This window comes from Rhinoderma darwinii (genome assembly GCF_050947455.1).
Source record: "Rhinoderma darwinii isolate aRhiDar2 chromosome 5 unlocalized genomic scaffold, aRhiDar2.hap1 SUPER_5_unloc_32, whole genome shotgun sequence".
In the NCBI taxonomy this organism is placed as follows: domain Eukaryota; kingdom Metazoa; phylum Chordata; class Amphibia; order Anura; family Rhinodermatidae; genus Rhinoderma; species Rhinoderma darwinii.
Window position 1 is genome coordinate 78,093 of NW_027461790.1, and position 22,903 is coordinate 100,995.

At 47.7% G+C, this 22,903-nt stretch overlaps 15 non-coding genes across 15 annotated transcripts; all 15 read right to left on the reverse strand.

The window, feature by feature from the left end:
• Positions 1 to 994: 994 nt before the first annotated feature.
• Positions 995 to 1,185, reverse strand: LOC142689759 (U2 spliceosomal RNA). The gene has a single exon (XR_012858601.1). It is a non-coding gene; the product is annotated as a U2 spliceosomal RNA (small nuclear RNA).
• Positions 1,186 to 2,465: 1,280 nt separating this feature from the next.
• Positions 2,466 to 2,656, reverse strand: LOC142689761 (U2 spliceosomal RNA). Its single transcript, XR_012858603.1, has one exon. It is a non-coding gene; the product is annotated as a U2 spliceosomal RNA (small nuclear RNA).
• Positions 2,657 to 3,968: 1,312 nt separating this feature from the next.
• LOC142690001 (U2 spliceosomal RNA) lies at positions 3,969 to 4,159 on the reverse strand. The gene has a single exon (XR_012858820.1). It is a non-coding gene; the product is annotated as a U2 spliceosomal RNA (small nuclear RNA).
• A 1,308-nt stretch (positions 4,160 to 5,467) lies between these two features.
• LOC142690002 (U2 spliceosomal RNA) lies at positions 5,468 to 5,658 on the reverse strand. Its single transcript, XR_012858821.1, has one exon. It is a non-coding gene; the product is annotated as a U2 spliceosomal RNA (small nuclear RNA).
• Positions 5,659 to 6,954: 1,296 nt separating this feature from the next.
• Positions 6,955 to 7,145, reverse strand: LOC142689762 (U2 spliceosomal RNA). Its single transcript, XR_012858604.1, has one exon. It is a non-coding gene; the product is annotated as a U2 spliceosomal RNA (small nuclear RNA).
• A 1,308-nt stretch (positions 7,146 to 8,453) lies between these two features.
• Positions 8,454 to 8,644, reverse strand: LOC142689763 (U2 spliceosomal RNA). Its single transcript, XR_012858605.1, has one exon. It is a non-coding gene; the product is annotated as a U2 spliceosomal RNA (small nuclear RNA).
• A 1,284-nt stretch (positions 8,645 to 9,928) lies between these two features.
• LOC142689764 (U2 spliceosomal RNA) lies at positions 9,929 to 10,119 on the reverse strand. Its single transcript, XR_012858606.1, has one exon. It is a non-coding gene; the product is annotated as a U2 spliceosomal RNA (small nuclear RNA).
• Positions 10,120 to 11,391: 1,272 nt separating this feature from the next.
• On the reverse strand, positions 11,392 to 11,582 carry LOC142689766 (U2 spliceosomal RNA). Its single transcript, XR_012858607.1, has one exon. It is a non-coding gene; the product is annotated as a U2 spliceosomal RNA (small nuclear RNA).
• A 1,292-nt stretch (positions 11,583 to 12,874) lies between these two features.
• On the reverse strand, positions 12,875 to 13,065 carry LOC142689767 (U2 spliceosomal RNA). Its single transcript, XR_012858608.1, has one exon. It is a non-coding gene; the product is annotated as a U2 spliceosomal RNA (small nuclear RNA).
• A 1,265-nt stretch (positions 13,066 to 14,330) lies between these two features.
• On the reverse strand, positions 14,331 to 14,521 carry LOC142689768 (U2 spliceosomal RNA). The gene has a single exon (XR_012858609.1). It is a non-coding gene; the product is annotated as a U2 spliceosomal RNA (small nuclear RNA).
• A 1,284-nt stretch (positions 14,522 to 15,805) lies between these two features.
• LOC142689769 (U2 spliceosomal RNA) lies at positions 15,806 to 15,996 on the reverse strand. Its single transcript, XR_012858610.1, has one exon. It is a non-coding gene; the product is annotated as a U2 spliceosomal RNA (small nuclear RNA).
• Positions 15,997 to 17,272: 1,276 nt separating this feature from the next.
• On the reverse strand, positions 17,273 to 17,463 carry LOC142689770 (U2 spliceosomal RNA). The gene has a single exon (XR_012858611.1). It is a non-coding gene; the product is annotated as a U2 spliceosomal RNA (small nuclear RNA).
• Positions 17,464 to 18,747: 1,284 nt separating this feature from the next.
• Positions 18,748 to 18,938, reverse strand: LOC142689771 (U2 spliceosomal RNA). The gene has a single exon (XR_012858612.1). It is a non-coding gene; the product is annotated as a U2 spliceosomal RNA (small nuclear RNA).
• Positions 18,939 to 20,218: 1,280 nt separating this feature from the next.
• Positions 20,219 to 20,409, reverse strand: LOC142689773 (U2 spliceosomal RNA). Its single transcript, XR_012858614.1, has one exon. It is a non-coding gene; the product is annotated as a U2 spliceosomal RNA (small nuclear RNA).
• Positions 20,410 to 21,713: 1,304 nt separating this feature from the next.
• LOC142689774 (U2 spliceosomal RNA) lies at positions 21,714 to 21,904 on the reverse strand. Its single transcript, XR_012858615.1, has one exon. It is a non-coding gene; the product is annotated as a U2 spliceosomal RNA (small nuclear RNA).
• Positions 21,905 to 22,903: the final 999 nt, after the last annotated feature.

The following is a 22,903-nucleotide window of genomic DNA, read 5'->3' on the forward strand; positions in this document are numbered from 1 at the left end:
CCACAGCCACCCCTTGTTCCTTCACACCTTGTATCAGCTGTAATCCAGTCCAGTCCAGTGCTGCCTGCTGAGCAGCACTGACCAACACTGCCTGGGCCCAGGCTTTTATCTCTGAGGCCCCATTATGATGTCAGAAAGCTGGCTCTGGAATCCTGAGGGCTCCACTATGACACGTGCAAAGTTCCGTCTGAACTTTATATAAGACGGTGAGGCTCAGTCAGTCACTCAGTGTTGCCTGAGAGGGCAACACTGCAACAGCCGGCCGCCAGGCTGTCTTTTTTTTGCACAGCTAGTTGCCTCCAGGAGGCCACAAGAGGGAGACAAGGGACTGCAAAATGGAAAATAGGCATCCACCAACTTTACAGACAACTTCTCCTTGCTCCTACAACCTCCATCCTTGCACAGTTTGTTATTCTTCTAGGTAACATAGTAACAAATCCAAATTGCTGCTCTCTTTGTAGGCAAGCAAGGCTTTGTTGCAACTGCAATTCTTACTTCTTCTTGAAATGTAGGGACGACAGTACATTCCATCACATCCATCTAGTGTACACAGGTAGGTCCATTGTGGCGGGCAGGCGAGCGGGCGGGCTGCTTTATTGGCTGTTTGCTGTTCCCCTACTCCACTCCACTATTTGACTGTTGTGCTGCATCAATCAATCAATCAATCAATCAATCAATCAATCAATCAATCAATCAGTGGCTGGCTCAGGTGCAGCTCTTTAACTTACCTAAAAGGGAGGGCGGAGAGAAGACAAGGAAGGTGAATGAGGTGTTCCAATGTGAAATGCCGGAAACACAGAAACACAGACGACACACAACAAGAGGTGGCAATCTATTCATTAATTGCATTTAATCAATGAGCTCATTATCACTCATGCATTGTCCAACAGGTGTTGAAATAATGGGATTAAAAGGGGAGATCCCTTCAGAAAGACAGAAACAATAGCAAAGACAAAAAACACTTTTGGAATCTGCTTTTAGTCAACACATAAGGAAAGGGTGCACCGGTCCTGGAAATACTGCAATACCAGGTCAATGCGTGGAGTGGACAGAGCAAGCTCTATTTCCATCTCCCTGTTCTAAAAATCCATTTAATATATGGTCCCCAGATAGGGGACGTATCAGATATTAAACTGATAAGAACAGATACTACACTTGATCTTAGCCAAAAGGCCGAGAAGCGATAACCCGAACGGGCCGCGCGTTGCCCGAGCCTGCCCGATACTGCTGTTCAGCCCTTGCAGCGATTCAGCCTACTTCTAGGCAATTCCATGGGGCCCTGCAGGCTCACACACTCACAGCTACACGGGAGGTGAATAAAGGCCGGAGAGGAAGCCAGACAGGATTTGCTTCTTTTGCTTGCACCACAATGCAGTGCTGAAAGAGGAGGAATCTACATAAAAACGCCTTCCTGGCAACGCCCAAATGCCCTGCTGCCATGCAGATAAACACTGGCAGCGGCAGCAAGTGCATGCCCACAGCCACCCCTTGTTCCTTCACACCTTGTATCAGCTGTAATCCAGTCCAGTCCAGTGCTGCCTGCTGAGCAGCACTGACCAACACTGCCTGGGCCCAGGCTTTTATCTCTGAGGCCCCATTATGATGTCAGAAAGCTGGCTCTGGAATCCTGAGGGCTCCACTATGACACGTGCAAAGTTCCGTCTGAACTTTATATAAGACGGTGAGGCTCAGTCAGTCACTCAGTGTTGCCTGAGAGGGCAACACTGCAACAGCCGGCCGCCAGGCTGTCTTTTTTTTGCACAGCTAGTTGCCTCCAGGAGGCCACAAGAGGGAGACAAGGGACTGCAAAATGGAAAATAGGCATCCACCAACTTTACAGACAACTTCTCCTTGCTCCTACAACCTCCATCCTTGCACAGTTTGTTATTCTTCTAGGTAACATAGTAACAAATCCAAATTGCTGCTCTCTTTGTAGGCAAGCAAGGCTTTGTTGCAACTGCAATTCTTACTTCTTCTTGAAATGTAGGGACGACAGTACATTCCATCACATCCATCTAGTGTACACAGGTAGGTCCATTGTGGCGGGCAGGCGAGCGGGCGGGCTGCTTTATTGGCTGTTTGCTGTTCCCCTACTCCACTCCACTATTTGACTGTTGTGCTGCATCAATCAATCAATCAATCAATCAATCAATCAATCAATCAATCAGTGGCTGGCTCAGGTGCAGCTCTTTAACTTACCTAAAAGGGAGGGCGGAGAGAAGACAAGGAAGGTGAATGAGGTGTTCCAATGTGAAATGCCGGAAACACAGAAACACAGACGACACACAACAAGAGGTGGCAATCTATTCATTAATTGCATTTAATCAATGAGCTCATTATCACTCATGCATTGTCCAACAGGTGTTGAAATAATGGGATTAAAAGGGGAGATCCCTTCAGAAAGACAGAAACAATAGCAAAGACAAAAAACACTTTTGGAATCTGCTTTTAGTCAACACATAAGGAAAGGGTGCACCGGTCCTGGAAATACTGCAATACCAGGTCAATGCGTGGAGTGGACAGAGCAAGCTCTATTTCCATCTCCCTGTTCTAAAAATCCATTTAATATATGGTCCCCAGATAGGGGACGTATCAGATATTAAACTGATAAGAACAGATACTACACTTGATCTTAGCCAAAAGGCCGAGAAGCGATAACCCGAACGGGCCGCGCGTTGCCCGAGCCTGCCCGATACTGCTGTTCAGCCCTTGCAGCGATTCAGCCTACTTCTAGGCAATTCCATGGGGCCCTGCAGGCTCACACACTCACAGCTACACGGGAGGTGAATAAAGGCCGGAGAGGAAGCCAGACAGGATTTGCTTCTTTTGCTTGCACCACAATGCAGTGCTGAAAGAGGAGGAATCTACATAAAAACGCCTTCCTGGCAACGCCCAAATGCCCTGCTGCCATGCAGATAAACACTGGCAGCGGCAGCAAGTGCATGCCCACAGCCACCCCTTGTTCCTTCACACCTTGTATCAGCTGTAATCCAGTCCAGTCCAGTGCTGCCTGCTGAGCAGCACTGACCAACACTGCCTGGGCCCAGGCTTTTATCTCTGAGGCCCCATTATGATGTCAGAAAGCTGGCTCTGGAATCCTGAGGGCTCCACTATGACACGTGCAAAGTTCCGTCTGAACTTTATATAAGACGGTGAGGCTCAGTCAGTCACTCAGTGTTGCCTGAGAGGGCAACACTGCAACAGCCGGCCGCCAGGCTGTCTTTTTTTTGCACAGCTAGTTGCCTCCAGGAGGCCACAAGAGGGAGACAAGGGACTGCAAAATGGAAAATAGGCATCCACCAACTTTACAGACAACTTCTCCTTGCTCCTACAACCTCCATCCTTGCACAGTTTGTTATTCTTCTAGGTAACATAGTAACAAATCCAAATTGCTGCTCTCTTTGTAGGCAAGCAAGGCTTTGTTGCAACTGCAATTCTTACTTCTTCTTGAAATGTAGGGACGACAGTACATTCCATCACATCCATCTAGTGTACACAGGTAGGTCCATTGTGGCGGGCAGGCGAGCGGGCGGGCTGCTTTATTGGCTGTTTGCTGTTCCCCTACTCCACTCCACTATTTGACTGTTGTGCTGCATCAATCAATCAATCAATCAATCAATCAATCAATCAATCAATCAATTATTCAATCAATCAATCAATCAATCAATCAGTGGCTGGCTCAGGTGCAGCTCTTTAACTTACCTAAAAGGGAGGGCGGAGAGAAGACAAGGAAGGTGAATGAGGTGTTCCAATGTGAAATGCCGGAAACACAGAAACACAGACGACACACAACAAGAGGTGGCAATCTATTCATTAATTGCATTTAATCAATGAGCTCATTATCACTCATGCATTGTCCAACAGGTGTTGAAATAATGGGATTAAAAGGGGAGATCCCTTCAGAAAGACAGAAACAATAGCAAAGACAAAAAACACTTTTGGAATCTGCTTTTAGTCAACACATAAGGAAAGGGTGCACCGGTCCTGGAAATACTGCAATACCAGGTCAATGCGTGGAGTGGACAGAGCAAGCTCTATTTCCATCTCCCTGTTCTAAAAATCCATTTAATATATGGTCTCCAGATAGGGGACGTATCAGATATTAAACTGATAAGAACAGATACTACACTTGATCTTAGCCAAAAGGCCGAGAAGCGATAACCCGAACGGGCCGCGCGTTGCCCGAGCCTGCCCGATACTGCTGTTCAGCCCTTGCAGCGATTCAGCCTACTTCTAGGCAATTCCATGGGGCCCTGCAGGCTCACACACTCACAGCTACACGGGAGGTGAATAAAGGCCGGAGAGGAAGCCAGACAGGATTTGCTTCTTTTGCTTGCACCACAATGCAGTGCTGAAAGAGGAGGAATCTACATAAAAACGCCTTCCTGGCAACGCCCAAATGCCCTGCTGCCATGCAGATAAACACTGGCAGCGGCAGCAAGTGCATGCCCACAGCCACCCCTTGTTCCTTCACACCTTGTATCAGCTGTAATCCAGTCCAGTCCAGTGCTGCCTGCTGAGCAGCACTGACCAACACTGCCTGGGCCCAGGCTTTTATCTCTGAGGCCCCATTATGATGTCAGAAAGCTGGCTCTGGAATCCTGAGGGCTCCACTATGACACGTGCAAAGTTCCGTCTGAACTTTATATAAGACGGTGAGGCTCAGTCAGTCACTCAGTGTTGCCTGAGAGGGCAACACTGCAACAGCCGGCCGCCGGGCTGTCTTTTTTTTGCACAGCTAGTTGCCTCCAGGAGGCCACAAGAGGGAGACAAGGGACTGCAAAATGGAAAATAGGCATCCACCAACTTTACAGACAACTTCTCCTTGCTCCTACAACCTCCATCCTTGCACAGTTTGTTATTCTTCTAGGTAACATAGTAACAAATCCAAATTGCTGCTCTCTTTGTAGGCAAGCAAGGCTTTGTTGCAACTGCAATTCTTACTTCTTCTTGAAATGTAGGGACGACAGTACATTCCATCACATCCATCTAGTGTACACAGGTAGGTCCATTGTGGCGGGCAGGCGAGCGGGCGGGCTGCTTTATTGGCTGTTTGCTGTTCCCCTACTCCACTCCACTATTTGACTGTTGTGCTGCATCAATCAATCAATCAATCAATCAATCAATCAATCAATCAATTAATCAATCAATCAATCAATCAATCAATAAGTGGCTGGCTCAGGTGCAGCTCTTTAACTTACCTAAAAGGGAGGGCGGAGAGAAGACAAGGAAGGTGAATGAGGTGTTCCAATGTGAAATGCCGGAAACACAGAAACACAGACGACACACAACAAGAGGTGGCAATCTATTCATTAATTGCATTTAATCAATGAGCTCATTATCACTCATGCATTGTCCAACAGGTGTTGAAATAATGGGATTAAAAGGGGAGATCCCTTCAGAAAGACAGAAACAATAGCAAAGACAAAAAACACTTTTGGAATCTGCTTTTAGTCAACACATAAGGAAAGGGTGCACCGGTCCTGGAAATACTGCAATACCAGGTCAATGCGTGGAGTGGACAGAGCAAGCTCTATTTCCATCTCCCTGTTCTAAAAATCCATTTAATATATGGTCTCCAGATAGGGGACGTATCAGATATTAAACTGATAAGAACAGATACTACACTTGATCTTAGCCAAAAGGCCGAGAAGCGATAACCCGAACGGGCCGCGCGTTGCCCGAGCCTGCCCGATACTGCTGTTCAGCCCTTGCAGCGATTCAGCCTACTTCTAGGCAATTCCATGGGGCCCTGCAGGCTCACACACTCACAGCTACACGGGAGGTGAATAAAGGCCGGAGAGGAAGCCAGACAGGATTTGCTTCTTTTGCTTGCACCACAATGCAGTGCTGAAAGAGGAGGAATCTACATAAAAACGCCTTCCTGGCAACGCCCAAATGCCCTGCTGCCATGCAGATAAACACTGGCAGCGGCAGCAAGTGCATGCCCACAGCCACCCCTTGTTCCTTCACACCTTGTATCAGCTGTAATCCAGTCCAGTCCAGTGCTGCCTGCTGAGCAGCACTGACCAACACTGCCTGGGCCCAGGCTTTTATCTCTGAGGCCCCATTATGATGTCAGAAAGCTGGCTCTGGAATCCTGAGGGCTCCACTATGACACGTGCAAAGTTCCGTCTGAACTTTATATAAGACGGTGAGGCTCAGTCAGTCACTCAGTGTTGCCTGAGAGGGCAACACTGCAACAGCCGGCCGCCAGGCTGTCTTTTTTTTGCACAGCTAGTTGCCTCCAGGAGGCCACAAGAGGGAGACAAGGGACTGCAAAATGGAAAATAGGCATCCACCAACTTTACAGACAACTTCTCCTTGCTCCTACAACCTCCATCCTTGCACAGTTTGTTATTCTTCTAGGTAACATAGTAACAAATCCAAATTGCTGCTCTCTTTGTAGGCAAGCAAGGCTTTGTTGCAACTGCAATTCTTACTTCTTCTTGAAATGTAGGGACGACAGTACATTCCATCACATCCATCTAGTGTACACAGGTAGGTCCATTGTGGCGGGCAGGCGAGCGGGCGGGCTGCTTTATTGGCTGTTTGCTGTTCCCCTACTCCACTCCACTATTTGACTGTTGTGCTGCATCAATCAATCAATCAATCAATCAATCAATCAATCAATCAATCAATCAATCAATCAATCAGTGGCTGGCTCAGGTGCAGCTCTTTAACTTACCTAAAAGGGAGGGCGGAGAGAAGACAAGGAAGGTGAATGAGGTGTTCCAATGTGAAATGCCGGAAACACAGAAACACAGACGACACACAACAAGAGGTGGCAATCTATTCATTAATTGCATTTAATCAATGAGCTCATTATCACTCATGCATTGTCCAACAGGTGTTGAAATAATGGGATTAAAAGGGGAGATCCCTTCAGAAAGACAGAAACAATAGCAAAGACAAAAAACACTTTTGGAATCTGCTTTTAGTCAACACATAAGGAAAGGGTGCACCGGTCCTGGAAATACTGCAATACCAGGTCAATGCGTGGAGTGGACAGAGCAAGCTCTATTTCCATCTCCCTGTTCTAAAAATCCATTTAATATATGGTCCCCAGATAGGGGACGTATCAGATATTAAACTGATAAGAACAGATACTACACTTGATCTTAGCCAAAAGGCCGAGAAGCGATAACCCGAACGGGCCGCGCGTTGCCCGAGCCTGCCCGATACTGCTGTTCAGCCCTTGCAGCGATTCAGCCTACTTCTAGGCAATTCCATGGGGCCCTGCAGGCTCACACACTCACAGCTACACGGGAGGTGAATAAAGGCCGGAGAGGAAGCCAGACAGGATTTGCTTCTTTTGCTTGCACCACAATGCAGTGCTGAAAGAGGAGGAATCTACATAAAAACGCCTTCCTGGCAACGCCCAAATGCCCTGCTGCCATGCAGATAAACACTGGCAGCGGCAGCAAGTGCATGCCCACAGCCACCCCTTGTTCCTTCACACCTTGTATCAGCTGTAATCCAGTCCAGTCCAGTGCTGCCTGCTGAGCAGCACTGACCAACACTGCCTGGGCCCAGGCTTTTATCTCTGAGGCCCCATTATGATGTCAGAAAGCTGGCTCTGGAATCCTGAGGGCTCCACTATGACACGTGCAAAGTTCCGTCTGAACTTTATATAAGACGGTGAGGCTCAGTCAGTCACTCAGTGTTGCCTGAGAGGGCAACACTGCAACAGCCGGCCGCCAGGCTGTCTTTTTTTTGCACAGCTAGTTGCCTCCAGGAGGCCACAAGAGGGAGACAAGGGACTGCAAAATGGAAAATAGGCATCCACCAACTTTACAGACAACTTCTCCTTGCTCCTACAACCTCCATCCTTGCACAGTTTGTTATTCTTCTAGGTAACATAGTAACAAATCCAAATTGCTGCTCTCTTTGTAGGCAAGCAAGGCTTTGTTGCAACTGCAATTCTTACTTCTTCTTGAAATGTAGGGACGACAGTACATTCCATCACATCCATCTAGTGTACACAGGTAGGTCCATTGTGGCGGGCAGGCGAGCGGGCGGGCTGCTTTATTGGCTGTTTGCTGTTCCCCTACTCCACTCCACTATTTGACTGTTGTGCTGCATCAATCAATCAATCAATCAATCAATCAATCAATCAATCAATCAATCAATCAATCAATCAATCAATCAATCAGTGGCTGGCTCAGGTGCAGCTCTTTAACTTACCTAAAAGGGAGGGCGGAGAGAAGACAAGGAAGGTGAATGAGGTGTTCCAATGTGAAATGCCGGAAACACAGAAACACAGACGACACACAACAAGAGGTGGCAATCTATTCATTAATTGCATTTAATCAATGAGCTCATTATCACTCATGCATTGTCCAACAGGTGTTGAAATAATGGGATTAAAAGGGGAGATCCCTTCAGAAAGACAGAAACAATAGCAAAGACAAAAAACACTTTTGGAATCTGCTTTTAGTCAACACATAAGGAAAGGGTGCACCGGTCCTGGAAATACTGCAATACCAGGTCAATGCGTGGAGTGGACAGAGCAAGCTCTATTTCCATCTCCCTGTTCTAAAAATCCATTTAATATATGGTCCCCAGATAGGGGACGTATCAGATATTAAACTGATAAGAACAGATACTACACTTGATCTTAGCCAAAAGGCCGAGAAGCGATAACCCGAACGGGCCGCGCGTTGCCCGAGCCTGCCCGATACTGCTGTTCAGCCCTTGCAGCGATTCAGCCTACTTCTAGGCAATTCCATGGGGCCCTGCAGGCTCACACACTCACAGCTACACGGGAGGTGAATAAAGGCCGGAGAGGAAGCCAGACAGGATTTGCTTCTTTTGCTTGCACCACAATGCAGTGCTGAAAGAGGAGTAATCTACATAAAAACGCCTTCCTGGCAACGCCCAAATGCCCTGCTGCCATGCAGATAAACACTGGCAGCGGCAGCAAGTGCATGCCCACAGCCACCCCTTGTTCCTTCACACCTTGTATCAGCTGTAATCCAGTCCAGTCCAGTGCTGCCTGCTGAGCAGCACTGACCAACACTGCCTGGGCCCAGGCTTTTATCTCTGAGGCCCCATTATGATGTCAGAAAGCTGGCTCTGGAATCCTGAGGGCTCCACTATGACACGTGCAAAGTTCCGTCTGAACTTTATATAAGACGGTGAGGCTCAGTCAGTCACTCAGTGTTGCCTGAGAGGGCAACACTGCAACAGCCGGCCGCCAGGCTGTCTTTTTTTTGCACAGCTAGTTGCCTCCAGGAGGCCACAAGAGGGAGACAAGGGACTGCAAAATGGAAAATAGGCATCCACCAACTTTACAGACAACTTCTCCTTGCTCCTACAACCTCCATCCTTGCACAGTTTGTTATTCTTCTAGGTAACATAGTAACAAATCCAAATTGCTGCTCTCTTTGTAGGCAAGCAAGGCTTTGTTGCAACTGCAATTCTTACTTCTTCTTGAAATGTAGGGACGACAGTACATTCCATCACATCCATCTAGTGTACACAGGTAGGTCCATTGTGGCGGGCAGGCGAGCGGGCGGGCTGCTTTATTGGCTGTTTGCTGTTCCCCTACTCCACTCCACTATTTGACTGTTGTGCTGCATCAATCAATCAATCAATCAATCAATCAATCAATCAATCAATCAATCAATCAATCAATCAGGTGCAGCTCTTTAACTTACCTAAAAGGGAGGGCGGAGAGAAGACAAGGAAGGTGAATGAGGTGTTCCAATGTGAAATGCCGGAAACACAGAAACACAGACGACACACAACAAGAGGTGGCAATCTATTCATTAATTGCATTTAATCAATGAGCTCATTATCACTCATGCATTGTCCAACAGGTGTTGAAATAATGGGATTAAAAGGGGAGATCCCTTCAGAAAGACAGAAACAATAGCAAAGACAAAAAACACTTTTGGAATCTGCTTTTAGTCAACACATAAGGAAAGGGTGCACCGGTCCTGGAAATACTGCAATACCAGGTCAATGCGTGGAGTGGACAGAGCAAGCTCTATTTCCATCTCCCTGTTCTAAAAATCCATTTAATATATGGTCCCCAGATAGGGGACGTATCAGATATTAAACTGATAAGAACAGATACTACACTTGATCTTAGCCAAAAGGCCGAGAAGCGATAACCCGAACGGGCCGCGCGTTGCCCGAGCCTGCCCGATACTGCTGTTCAGCCCTTGCAGCGATTCAGCCTACTTCTAGGCAATTCCATGGGGCCCTGCAGGCTCACACACTCACAGCTACACGGGAGGTGAATAAAGGCCGGAGAGGAAGCCAGACAGGATTTGCTTCTTTTGCTTGCACCACAATGCAGTGCTGAAAGAGGAGGAATCTACATAAAAACGCCTTCCTGGCAACGCCCAAATGCCCTGCTGCCATGCAGATAAACACTGGCAGCGGCAGCAAGTGCATGCCCACAGCCACCCCTTGTTCCTTCACACCTTGTATCAGCTGTAATCCAGTCCAGTCCAGTGCTGCCTGCTGAGCAGCACTGACCAACACTGCCTGGGCCCAGGCTTTTATCTCTGAGGCCCCATTATGATGTCAGAAAGCTGGCTCTGGAATCCTGAGGGCTCCACTATGACACGTGCAAAGTTCCGTCTGAACTTTATATAAGACGGTGAGGCTCAGTCAGTCACTCAGTGTTGCCTGAGAGGGCAACACTGCAACAGCCGGCCGCCAGGCTGTCTTTTTTTTGCACAGCTAGTTGCCTCCAGGAGGCCACAAGAGGGAGACAAGGGACTGCAAAATGGAAAATAGGCATCCACCAACTTTACAGACAACTTCTCCTTGCTCCTACAACCTCCATCCTTGCACAGTTTGTTATTCTTCTAGGTAACATAGTAACAAATCCAAATTGCTGCTCTCTTTGTAGGCAAGCAAGGCTTTGTTGCAACTGCAATTCTTACTTCTTCTTGAAATGTAGGGACGACAGTACATTCCATCACATCCATCTAGTGTACACAGGTAGGTCCATTGTGGCGGGCAGGCGAGCGGGCGGGCTGCTTTATTGGCTGTTTGCTGTTCCCCTACTCCACTCCACTATTTGACTGTTGTGCTGCATCAATCAATCAATCAATCAATCAATCAATCAATCAATCAATCAATCAGGTGCAGCTCTTTAACTTACCTAAAAGGGAGGGCGGAGAGAAGACAAGGAAGGTGAATGAGGTGTTCCAATGTGAAATGCCGGAAACACAGAAACACAGACGACACACAACAAGAGGTGGCAATCTATTCATTAATTGCATTTAATCAATGAGCTCATTATCACTCATGCATTGTCCAACAGGTGTTGAAATAATGGGATTAAAAGGGGAGATCCCTTCAGAAAGACAGAAACAATAGCAAAGACAAAAAACACTTTTGGAATCTGCTTTTAGTCAACACATAAGGAAAGGGTGCACCGGTCCTGGAAATACTGCAATACCAGGTCAATGCGTGGAGTGGACAGAGCAAGCTCTATTTCCATCTCCCTGTTCTAAAAATCCATTTAATATATGGTCCCCAGATAGGGGACGTATCAGATATTAAACTGATAAGAACAGATACTACACTTGATCTTAGCCAAAAGGCCGAGAAGCGATAACCCGAACGGGCCGCGCGTTGCCCGAGCCTGCCCGATACTGCTGTTCAGCCCTTGCAGCGATTCAGCCTACTTCTAGGCAATTCCATGGGGCCCTGCAGGCTCACACACTCACAGCTACACGGGAGGTGAATAAAGGCCGGAGAGGAAGCCAGACAGGATTTGCTTCTTTTGCTTGCACCACAATGCAGTGCTGAAAGAGGAGTAATCTACATAAAAACGCCTTCCTGGCAACGCCCAAATGCCCTGCTGCCATGCAGATAAACACTGGCAGCGGCAGCAAGTGCATGCCCACAGCCACCCCTTGTTCCTTCACACCTTGTATCAGCTGTAATCCAGTCCAGTCCAGTGCTGCCTGCTGAGCAGCACTGACCAACACTGCCTGGGCCCAGGCTTTTATCTCTGAGGCCCCATTATGATGTCAGAAAGCTGGCTCTGGAATCCTGAGGGCTCCACTATGACACGTGCAAAGTTCCGTCTGAACTTTATATAAGACGGTGAGGCTCAGTCAGTCACTCAGTGTTGCCTGAGAGGGCAACACTGCAACAGCCGGCCGCCAGGCTGTCTTTTTTTTGCACAGCTAGTTGCCTCCAGGAGGCCACAAGAGGGAGACAAGGGACTGCAAAATGGAAAATAGGCATCCACCAACTTTACAGACAACTTCTCCTTGCTCCTACAACCTCCATCCTTGCACAGTTTGTTATTCTTCTAGGTAACATAGTAACAAATCCAAATTGCTGCTCTCTTTGTAGGCAAGCAAGGCTTTGTTGCAACTGCAATTCTTACTTCTTCTTGAAATGTAGGGACGACAGTACATTCCATCACATCCATCTAGTGTACACAGGTAGGTCCATTGTGGCGGGCAGGCGAGCGGGCGGGCTGCTTTATTGGCTGTTTGCTGTTCCCCTACTCCACTCCACTATTTGACTGTTGTGCTGCATCAATCAATCAATCAATCAATCAATCAATCAATCAATCAATCAATCAATCAATCAGTGGCTGGCTCAGGTGCAGCTCTTTAACTTACCTAAAAGGGAGGGCGGAGAGAAGACAAGGAAGGTGAATGAGGTGTTCCAATGTGAAATGCCGGAAACACAGAAACACAGACGACACACAACAAGAGGTGGCAATCTATTCATTAATTGCATTTAATCAATGAGCTCATTATCACTCATGCATTGTCCAACAGGTGTTGAAATAATGGGATTAAAAGGGGAGATCCCTTCAGAAAGACAGAAACAATAGCAAAGACAAAAAACACTTTTGGAATCTGCTTTTAGTCAACACATAAGGAAAGGGTGCACCGGTCCTGGAAATACTGCAATACCAGGTCAATGCGTGGAGTGGACAGAGCAAGCTCTATTTCCATCTCCCTGTTCTAAAAATCCATTTAATATATGGTCCCCAGATAGGGGACGTATCAGATATTAAACTGATAAGAACAGATACTACACTTGATCTTAGCCAAAAGGCCGAGAAGCGATAACCCGAACGGGCCGCGCGTTGCCCGAGCCTGCCCGATACTGCTGTTCAGCCCTTGCAGCGATTCAGCCTACTTCTAGGCAATTCCATGGGGCCCTGCAGGCTCACACACTCACAGCTACACGGGAGGTGAATAAAGGCCGGAGAGGAAGCCAGACAGGATTTGCTTCTTTTGCTTGCACCACAATGCAGTGCTGAAAGAGGAGGAATCTACATAAAAATGCCTTCCTGGCAACGCCCAAATGCCCTGCTGCCATGCAGATAAACACTGGCAGCGGCAGCAAGTGCATGCCCACAGCCACCCCTTGTTCCTTCACACCTTGTATCAGCTGTAATCCAGTCCAGTCCAGTGCTGCCTGCTGAGCAGCACTGACCAACACTGCCTGGGCCCAGGCTTTTATCTCTGAGGCCCCATTATGATGTCAGAAAGCTGGCTCTGGAATCCTGAGGGCTCCACTATGACACGTGCAAAGTTCCGTCTGAACTTTATATAAGACGGTGAGGCTCAGTCAGTCACTCAGTGTTGCCTGAGAGGGCAACACTGCAACAGCCGGCCGCCAGGCTGTCTTTTTTTTTGCACAGCTAGTTGCCTCCAGGAGGCCACAAGAGGGAGACAAGGGACTGCAAAATGGAAAATAGGCATCCACCAACTTTACAGACAACTTCTCCTTGCTCCTACAACCTCCATCCTTGCACAGTTTGTTATTCTTCTAGGTAACATAGTAACAAATCCAAATTGCTGCTCTCTTTGTAGGCAAGCAAGGCTTTGTTGCAACTGCAATTCTTACTTCTTCTTGAAATGTAGGGACGACAGTACATTCCATCACATCCATCTAGTGTACACAGGTAGGTCCATTGTGGCGGGCAGGCGAGCGGGCGGGCTGCTTTATTGGCTGTTTGCTGTTCCCCTACTCCACTCCACTATTTGACTGTTGTGCTGCATCAATCAATCAATCAATCAATCAATCAATCAATCAATCAGGTGCAGCTCTTTAACTTACCTAAAAGGGAGGGCGGAGAGAAGACAAGGAAGGTGAATGAGGTGTTCCAATGTGAAATGCCGGAAACACAGAAACACAGACGACACACAACAAGAGGTGGCAATCTATTCATTAATTGCATTTAATCAATGAGCTCATTATCACTCATGCATTGTCCAACAGGTGTTGAAATAATGGGATTAAAAGGGGAGATCCCTTCAGAAAGACAGAAACAATAGCAAAGACAAAAAACACTTTTGGAATCTGCTTTTAGTCAACACATAAGGAAAGGGTGCACCGGTCCTGGAAATACTGCAATACCAGGTCAATGCGTGGAGTGGACAGAGCAAGCTCTATTTCCATCTCCCTGTTCTAAAAATCCATTTAATATATGGTCCCCAGATAGGGGACGTATCAGATATTAAACTGATAAGAACAGATACTACACTTGATCTTAGCCAAAAGGCCGAGAAGCGATAACCCGAACGGGCCGCGCGTTGCCCGAGCCTGCCCGATACTGCTGTTCAGCCCTTGCAGCGATTCAGCCTACTTCTAGGCAATTCCATGGGGCCCTGCAGGCTCACACACTCACAGCTACACGGGAGGTGAATAAAGGCCGGAGAGGAAGCCAGACAGGATTTGCTTCTTTTGCTTGCACCACAATGCAGTGCTGAAAGAGGAGGAATCTACATAAAAACGCCTTCCTGGCAACGCCCAAATGCCCTGCTGCCATGCAGATAAACACTGGCAGCGGCAGCAAGTGCATGCCCACAGCCACCCCTTGTTCCTTCACACCTTGTATCAGCTGTAATCCAGTCCAGTCCAGTGCTGCCTGCTGAGCAGCACTGACCAACACTGCCTGGGCCCAGGCTTTTATCTCTGAGGCCCCATTATGATGTCAGAAAGCTGGCTCTGGAATCCTGAGGGCTCCACTATGACACGTGCAAAGTTCCGTCTGAACTTTATATAAGACGGTGAGGCTCAGTCAGTCACTCAGTGTTGCCTGAGAGGGCAACACTGCAACAGCCGGCCGCCAGGCTGTCTTTTTTTTGCACAGCTAGTTGCCTCCAGGAGGCCACAAGAGGGAGACAAGGGACTGCAAAATGGAAAATAGGCATCCACCAACTTTACAGACAACTTCTCCTTGCTCCTACAACCTCCATCCTTGCACAGTTTGTTATTCTTCTAGGTAACATAGTAACAAATCCAAATTGCTGCTCTCTTTGTAGGCAAGCAAGGCTTTGTTGCAACTGCAATTCTTACTTCTTCTTGAAATGTAGGGACGACAGTACATTCCATCACATCCATCTAGTGTACACAGGTAGGTCCATTGTGGCGGGCAGGCGAGCGGGCGGGCTGCTTTATTGGCTGTTTGCTGTTCCCCTACTCCACTCCACTATTTGACTGTTGTGCTGCATCAATCAATCAATCAATCAATCAATCAATCAATCAATCAATCAATCAGTGGCTGGCTCAGGTGCAGCTCTTTAACTTACCTAAAAGGGAGGGCGGAGAGAAGACAAGGAAGGTGAATGAGGTGTTCCAATGTGAAATGCCGGAAACACAGAAACACAGACGACACACAACAAGAGGTGGCAATCTATTCATTAATTGCATTTAATCAATGAGCTCATTATCACTCATGCATTGTCCAACAGGTGTTGAAATAATGGGATTAAAAGGGGAGATCCCTTCAGAAAGACAGAAACAATAGCAAAGACAAAAAACACTTTTGGAATCTGCTTTTAGTCAACACATAAGGAAAGGGTGCACCGGTCCTGGAAATACTGCAATACCAGGTCAATGCGTGGAGTGGACAGAGCAAGCTCTATTTCCATCTCCCTGTTCTAAAAATCCATTTAATATATGGTCCCCAGATAGGGGACGTATCAGATATTAAACTGATAAGAACAGATACTACACTTGATCTTAGCCAAAAGGCCGAGAAGCGATAACCCGAACGGGCCGCGCGTTGCCCGAGCCTGCCCGATACTGCTGTTCAGCCCTTGCAGCGATTCAGCCTACTTCTAGGCAATTCCATGGGGCCCTGCAGGCTCACACACTCACAGCTACACGGGAGGTGAATAAAGGCCGGAGAGGAAGCCAGACAGGATTTGCTTCTTTTGCTTGCACCACAATGCAGTGCTGAAAGAGGAGGAATCTACATAAAAACGCCTTCCTGGCAACGCCCAAATGCCCTGCTGCCATGCAGATAAACACTGGCAGCGGCAGCAAGTGCATGCCCACAGCCACCCCTTGTTCCTTCACACCTTGTATCAGCTGTAATCCAGTCCAGTCCAGTGCTGCCTGCTGAGCAGCACTGACCAACACTGCCTGGGCCCAGGCTTTTATCTCTGAGGCCCCATTATGATGTCAGAAAGCTGGCTCTGGAATCCTGAGGGCTCCACTATGACACGTGCAAAGTTCCGTCTGAACTTTATATAAGACGGTGAGGCTCAGTCAGTCACTCAGTGTTGCCTGAGAGGGCAACACTGCAACAGCCGGCCGCCAGGCTGTCTTTTTTTTGCACAGCTAGTTGCCTCCAGGAGGCCACAAGAGGGAGACAAGGGACTGCAAAATGGAAAATAGGCATCCACCAACTTTACAGACAACTTCTCCTTGCTCCTACAACCTCCATCCTTGCACAGTTTGTTATTCTTCTAGGTAACATAGTAACAAATCCAAATTGCTGCTCTCTTTGTAGGCAAGCAAGGCTTTGTTGCAACTGCAATTCTTACTTCTTCTTGAAATGTAGGGACGACAGTACATTCCATCACATCCATCTAGTGTACACAGGTAGGTCCATTGTGGCGGGCAGGCGAGCGGGCGGGCTGCTTTATTGGCTGTTTGCTGTTCCCCTACTCCACTCCACTATTTGACTGTTGTGCTGCATCAATCAATCAATCAATCAATCAATCAATCAATCAATCAGTGGCTGGCTCAGGTGCAGCTCTTTAACTTACCTAAAAGGGAGGGCGGAGAGAAGACAAGGAAGGTGAATGAGGTGTTCCAATGTGAAATGCCGGAAACACAGAAACACAGACGACACACAACAAGAGGTGGCAATCTATTCATTAATTGCATTTAATCAATGAGCTCATTATCACTCATGCATTGTCCAACAGGTGTTGAAATAATGGGATTAAAAGGGGAGATCCCTTCAGAAAGACAGAAACAATAGCAAAGACAAAAAACACTTTTGGAATCTGCTTTTAGTCAACACATAAGGAAAGGGTGCACCGGTCCTGGAAATACTGCAATACCAGGTCAATGCGTGGAGTGGACAGAGCAAGCTCTATTTCCATCTCCCTGTTCTAAAAATCCATTTAATATATGGTCCCCAGATAGGGGACGTATCAGATATTAAACTGATAAGAACAGATACTACACTTGATCTTAGCCAAAAGGCCGAGAAGCGATAACCCGAACGGGCCGCGCGTTGCCCGAGCCTGCCCGATACTGCTGTTCAGCCCTTGCAGCGATTCAGCCTACTTCTAGGCAATTCCATGGGGCCCTGCAGGCTCACACACTCACAGCTACACGGGAGGTGAATAAAGGCCGGAGAGGAAGCCAGACAGGATTTGCTTCTTTTGCTTGCACCACAATGCAGTGCTGAAAGAGGAGGAATCTACATAAAAACGCCTTCCTGGCAACGCCCAAATGCCCTGCTGCCATGCAGATAAACACTGGCAGCGGCAGCAAGTGCATGCCCACAGCCACCCCTTGTTCCTTCACACCTTGTATCAGCTGTAATCCAGTCCAGTCCAGTGCTGCCTGCTGAGCAGCACTGACCAACACTGCCTGGGCCCAGGCTTTTATCTCTGAGGCCCCATTATGATGTCAGAAAGCTGGCTCTGGAATCCTGAGGGCTCCACTATGACACGTGCAAAGTTCCGTCTGAACTTTATATAAGACGGTGAGGCTCAGTCAGTCACTCAGTGTTGCCTGAGAGGGCAACACTGCAACAGCCGGCCGCCAGGCTGTCTTTTTTTTGCACAGCTAGTTGCCTCCAGGAGGCCACAAGAGGGAGACAAGGGACTGCAAAATGGAAAATAGGCATCCACCAACTTTACAGACAACTTCTCCTTGCTCCTACAACCTCCATCCTTGCACAGTTTGTTATTCTTCTAGGTAACATAGTAACAAATCCAAATTGCTGCTCTCTTTGTAGGCAAGCAAGGCTTTGTTGCAACTGCAATTCTTACTTCTTCTTGAAATGTAGGGACGACAGTACATTCCATCACATCCATCTAGTGTACACAGGTAGGTCCATTGTGGCGGGCAGGCGAGCGGGCGGGCTGCTTTATTGGCTGTTTGCTGTTCCCCTACTCCACTCCACTATTTGACTGTTGTGCTGCATCAATCAATCAATCAATCAATCAATCAATCAATCAATCAATCAATCAGTGGCTGGCTCAGGTGCAGCTCTTTAACTTACCTAAAAGGGAGGGCGGAGAGAAGACAAGGAAGGTGAATGAGGTGTTCCAATGTGAAATGCCGGAAACACAGAAACACAGACGACACACAACAAGAGGTGGCAATCTATTCATTAATTGCATTTAATCAATGAGCTCATTATCACTCATGCATTGTCCAACAGGTGTTGAAATAATGGGATTAAAAGGGGAGATCCCTTCAGAAAGACAGAAACAATAGCAAAGACAAAAAACACTTTTGGAATCTGCTTTTAGTCAACACATAAGGAAAGGGTGCACCGGTCCTGGAAATACTGCAATACCAGGTCAATGCGTGGAGTGGACAGAGCAAGCTCTATTTCCATCTCCCTGTTCTAAAAATCCATTTAATATATGGTCCCCAGATAGGGGACGTATCAGATATTAAACTGATAAGAACAGATACTACACTTGATCTTAGCCAAAAGGCCGAGAAGCGATAACCCGAACGGGCCGCGCGTTGCCCGAGCCTGCCCGATACTGCTGTTCAGCCCTTGCAGCGATTCAGCCTACTTCTAGGCAATTCCATGGGGCCCTGCAGGCTCACACACTCACAGCTACACGGGAGGTGAATAAAGGCCGGAGAGGAAGCCAGACAGGATTTGCTTCTTTTGCTTGCACCACAATGCAGTGCTGAAAGAGGAGGAATCTACATAAAAACGCCTTCCTGGCAACGCCCAAATGCCCTGCTGCCATGCAGATAAACACTGGCAGCGGCAGCAAGTGCATGCCCACAGCCACCCCTTGTTCCTTCACACCTTGTATCAGCTGTAATCCAGTCCAGTCCAGTGCTGCCTGCTGAGCAGCACTGACCAACACTGCCTGGGCCCAGGCTTTTATCTCTGAGGCCCCATTATGATGTCAGAAAGCTGGCTCTGGAATCCTGAGGGCTCCACTATGACACGTGCAAAGTTCCGTCTGAACTTTATATAAGACGGTGAGGCTCAGTCAGTCACTCAGTGTTGCCTGAGAGGGCAACACTGCAACAGCCGGCCGCCAGGCTGTCTTTTTTTTGCACAGCTAGTTGCCTCCAGGAGGCCACAAGAGGGAGACAAGGGACTGCAAAATGGAAAATAGGCATCCACCAACTTTACAGACAACTTCTCCTTGCTCCTACAACCTCCATCCTTGCACAGTTTGTTATTCTTCTAGGTAACATAGTAACAAATCCAAATTGCTGCTCTCTTTGTAGGCAAGCAAGGCTTTGTTGCAACTGCAATTCTTACTTCTTCTTGAAATGTAGGGACGACAGTACATTCCATCACATCCATCTAGTGTACACAGGTAGGTCCATTGTGGCGGGCAGGCGAGCGGGCGGGCTGCTTTATTGGCTGTTTGCTGTTCCCCTACTCCACTCCACTATTTGACTGTTGTGCTGCATCAATCAATCAATCAATCAATCAATCAATCAATCAATCAATCAGTGGCTGGCTCAGGTGCAGCTCTTTAACTTACCTAAAAGGGAGGGCGGAGAGAAGACAAGGAAGGTGAATGAGGTGTTCCAATGTGAAATGCCGGAAACACAGAAACACAGACGACACACAACAAGAGGTGGCAATCTATTCATTAATTGCATTTAATCAATGAGCTCATTATCACTCATGCATTGTCCAACAGGTGTTGAAATAATGGGATTAAAAGGGGAGATCCCTTCAGAAAGACAGAAACAATAGCAAAGACAAAAAACACTTTTGGAATCTGCTTTTAGTCAACACATAAGGAAAGGGTGCACCGGTCCTGGAAATACTGCAATACCAGGTCAATGCGTGGAGTGGACAGAGCAAGCTCTATTTCCATCTCCCTGTTCTAAAAATCCATTTAATATATGGTCCCCAGATAGGGGACGTATCAGATATTAAACTGATAAGAACAGATACTACACTTGATCTTAGCCAAAAGGCCGAGAAGCGATAACCCGAACGGGCCGCGCGTTGCCCGAGCCTGCCCGATACTGCTGTTCAGCCCTTGCAGCGATTCAGCCTACTTCTAGGCAATTCCATGGGGCCCTGCAGGCTCACACACTCACAGCTACACGGGAGGTGAATAAAGGCCGGAGAGGAAGCCAGACAGGATTTGCTTCTTTTGCTTGCACCACAATGCAGTGCTGAAAGAGGAGGAATCTACATAAAAACGCCTTCCTGGCAACGCCCAAATGCCCTGCTGCCATGCAGATAAACACTGGCAGCGGCAGCAAGTGCATGCCCACAGCCACCCCTTGTTCCTTCACACCTTGTATCAGCTGTAATCCAGTCCAGTCCAGTGCTGCCTGCTGAGCAGCACTGACCAACACTGCCTGGGCCCAGGCTTTTATCTCTGAGGCCCCATTATGATGTCAGAAAGCTGGCTCTGGAATCCTGAGGGCTCCACTATGACACGTGCAAAGTTCCGTCTGAACTTTATATAAGACGGTGAGGCTCAGTCAGTCACTCAGTGTTGCCTGAGAGGGCAACACTGCAACAGCCGGCCGCCAGGCTGTCTTTTTTTTGCACAGCTAGTTGCCTCCAGGAGGCCACAAGAGGGAGACAAGGGACTGCAAAATGGAAAATAGGCATCCACCAACTTTACAGACAACTTCTCCTTGCTCCTACAACCTCCATCCTTGCACAGTTTGTTATTCTTCTAGGTAACATAGTAACAAATCCAAATTGCTGCTCTCTTTGTAGGCAAGCAAGGCTTTGTTGCAACTGCAATTCTTACTTCTTCTTGAAATGTAGGGACGACAGTACATTCCATCACATCCATCTAGTGTACACAGGTAGGTCCATTGTGGCGGGCAGGCGAGCGGGCGGGCTGCTTTATTGGCTGTTTGCTGTTCCCCTACTCCACTCCACTATTTGACTGTTGTGCTGCATCAATCAATCAATCAATCAATCAATCAATCAATCAATCAATCAATCAATCAATCAATCAATCAATCAATCAATCAGTGGCTGGCTCAGGTGCAGCTCTTTAACTTACCTAAAAGGGAGGGCGGAGAGAAGACAAGGAAGGTGAATGAGGTGTTCCAATGTGAAATGCCGGAAACACAGAAACACAGACGACACACAACAAGAGGTGGCAATCTATTCATTAATTGCATTTAATCAATGAGCTCATTATCACTCATGCATTGTCCAACAGGTGTTGAAATAATGGGATTAAAAGGGGAGATCAAGACAGAAACAATAGCAAAGACAAAAAACACTTTTGGAATCTGCTTTTAGTCAACACATAAGGAAAGGGTGCACCGGTCCTGGAAATACTGCAATACCAGGTCAATGCGTGGAGTGGACAGAGCAAGCTCTATTTCCATCTCCCTGTTCTAAAAATCCATTTAATATATGGTCCCCAGATAGGGGACGTATCAGATATTAAACTGATAAGAACAGATACTACACTTGATCTTAGCCAAAAGGCCGAGAAGCGATAACCCGAACGGGCCGCGCGTTGCCCGAGCCTGCCCGATACTGCTGTTCAGCCCTTGCAGCGATTCAGCCTACTTCTAGGCAATTCCATGGGGCCCTGCAGGCTCACACACTCACAGCTACACGGGAGGTGAATAAAGGCCGGAGAGGAAGCCAGACAGGATTTGCTTCTTTTGCTTGCACCACAATGCAGTGCTGAAAGAGGAGGAATCTACATAAAAACGCCTTCCTGGCAACGCCCAAATGCCCTGCTGCCATGCAGATAAACACTGGCAGCGGCAGCAAGTGCATGCCCACAGCCACCCCTTGTTCCTTCACACCTTGTATCAGCTGTAATCCAGTCCAGTCCAGTGCTGCCTGCTGAGCAGCACTGACCAACACTGCCTGGGCCCAGGCTTTTATCTCTGAGGCCCCATTATGATGTCAGAAAGCTGGCTCTGGAATCCTGAGGGCTCCACTATGACACGTGCAAAGTTCCGTCTGAACTTTATATAAGACGGTGAGGCTCAGTCAGTCACTCAGTGTTGCCTGAGAGGGCAACACTGCAACAGCCGGCCGCCAGGCTGTCTTTTTTTTGCACAGCTAGTTGCCTCCAGGAGGCCACAAGAGGGAGACAAGGGACTGCAAAATGGAAAATAGGCATCCACCAACTTTACAGACAACTTCTCCTTGCTCCTACAACCTCCATCCTTGCACAGTTTGTTATTCTTCTAGGTAACATAGTAACAAATCCAAATTGCTGCTCTCTTTGTAGGCAAGCAAGGCTTTGTTGCAACTGCAATTCTTACTTCTTCTTGAAATGTAGGGACGACAGTACATTCCATCACATCCATCTAGTGTACACAGGTAGGTCCATTGTGGCGGGCAGGCGAGCGGGCGGGCTGCTTTATTGGCTGTTTGCTGTTCCCCTACTCCACTCCACTATTTGACTGTTGTGCTGCAATCAATCAATCAATCAATCAATCAATCAATCAATCAATCAATCAATCAGTGGCTGGCTCA